Consider the following 2267-nt stretch of genomic DNA (forward strand, 5'->3'; position numbering starts at 1 on the left):
GCAGCAGCCCTCAGGCAGAGACCTGGAGGAGAGATGCGCAGCACAGTAGAGCCGGAGCCGGGCACCTGTGTGCGCAGCCACCTGGCCGGAGCCGGAGCCGGGCACCTGTGCGCACAGCCGCTGCGGTGGAGCTGGCGCCGGAGCCGGGCACCTGTGTGCGCAGCCACTGCGGTGGAGCTGGCGCCGGAGCCGGGCACCTGTGCGTGCAGCTGCTTCGGAGCAGCAGTTTTTCCAGGCAGGAGGCCCCAGTTCCTGCCCCGGACCTGAACTCCGAGCTCTCCAGAGTCCTCAGAGCCCCAGCTCCTCGGCCCTTCCCATTCGGATGTCCAGACTTTGGTTTTTCTTTTGTTCTGACAGTCCTGGGGCTTGAACTCAGGACCTGGGCACTGTCCCTGAGCTTCTTTTGCTTAAGGCTAGCCCTCTACCACTTGAGCTACAGCACCACTTCCGGCTTTTTCTGTATGTGGTGCTGAGGAATGGAACCCAGGGCCTCATGCATGCTAGGTGGGCGCTCTACCCCTGAGCCACCTGCCTAGCCCGATGCCTGGACTCTGCTACACCGGTGCCCAGCCACTTGGGACAAGAGGAGCAGAGCAAGGGAGGGAGGGAGGTGGTGGTAAGGCGGCCTGGAGCATGGCTCCAGCCAGGTTCCTGAGGCTGGGGTGCAGGCCCTTGGGGCCCAGGAAGGGCCCCTCAGGATGTTGCTAGCTTCCCCAGGGCCTCATTTACGCTGCCTGCAGATCCCAGGCCAGGGCTCCACCTGGCAGAGCCTGGGAATCCTGAGGCACCTGAGAAGGACACCGCCCAGGGCCACTCAGGACAACCACCAGGTGGTTGTAGGCCTGTGGCCCACAGTGCATCCTTCCACACCAGCGGAGCTGAGGTTGGGAAGGGGGCTCAGTGGTAGAGCTCGCCTCGCATGCATGAGGCCCTCAGCACCACAGACACGGAAGAAGCCGGAAGTGGCACTGAGGCTCGAGTGGTAGAACGCTTGCCGTGAGCAACAGAAGCTCAGGGGCAGTGCCCAGGCCCTGAGTTCAAACCCCTGGACTGGTAAAAAACAAAACAAAAGAAACAAAGAATGGAGCTACGGGAGCTGCCCAGCACCCCACCGGTGCCACCCCCACCATATCACCCAGCACTGCCGTCCTGCCGGCCACTGGGGTCTGTGGGACCCTCACAAAGTACAAATGAGAAGATTGAGCATGTCCACCCCCCCTTCTCAGCTGTCCCTGAGTGTCACAGGGTAGGATTAAAGTTGAACTTGGTGAGCCAGCACCTGAGACTTATCGCCAATTAACCACCCAAAAAACAGAAGTGGAGCTGTGGCTCAAGTGGTAGGGCACCAGTCTTGAGTAAAAAAGCTGAGGGGTCCTGAGTTCAAGCCCTAGTACCAACACACACACACACACAAGTTCAACTTGGAGAAAAGGTCAGCTTTATTGGCAAATAGTTTCTTGTCAGGGACTGATAACTTGCACTCCAGAAACAAGTGTTGTCAGTCGTGAGGCTTGAACTCTGGGCCTGGGCGCTGTCCCTCAGCTCTTCAGCTCAAGGTTAGCGCTCTACCGCTTGAGCCACAGTGCCATTTTGGTTTTCTGGGGGTTTACTGGAGATAAGTCTCACGAACGTTCCTGCCCGGCCTGGCTGTGAGCCTCAGTCCTCAGATCTCAGCCTCCTGAGTAGCTAGGATGATAGGCATGAGCCACCGTGCCCCGCAAAACAAGTTTACAAGAGAATACTTCAGCACTCAGGGCTGTGCTGGGGAAACAGCAAATGCTGAAATGCAGAGGCCCTGTGCCTCGGGCCGGCCCAGCGGGAGGCTCCTTCCTCTTGGTGAGCTCTGCCCACCTCTAGGTGATCCTTTTGGAGGAAACACCAAACTTTATCTCAGGAGTGATTTCTAGAAACATGGGTCGTTCGGGCACCGTCTGTCTTCCCGAGGTCCCGGCCGTGAGTGCCCTCAGCCGCGTGCGTGGGCATCCTGCCTCCCGGGTCCTGTCTTCCCGAGGCCCTCAGCCGCGTGCGTGGCATCCTGCCTCCCGGGTCCTGTCTTCCCGAGGCCCTCAGCCGCGTGCGTGGGCATCCTGCCTCCCGGGTCGTGTCTTCCCGAGGCCCTCAGCCGCGTGCGTGGCATCCTGCCTCCCGGGTCCTGTCTTCCCGAGGTCCTCAGCCGCGTGCGGGGCATCCTGCCTCCCGGGTCCTGTCTTCCCGAGGTCCCGGCCGCGTGCGGGGCATCCTGCCTCCCGGGTCCTGTCTTCCCGAGG

This window comes from Dipodomys ordii, unplaced genomic scaffold, assembly GCF_000151885.1.
Source record: "Dipodomys ordii isolate 6190 unplaced genomic scaffold, Dord_2.0 Scaffold6, whole genome shotgun sequence".
Classification (NCBI taxonomy): Eukaryota; Metazoa; Chordata; class Mammalia; order Rodentia; family Heteromyidae; genus Dipodomys; species Dipodomys ordii.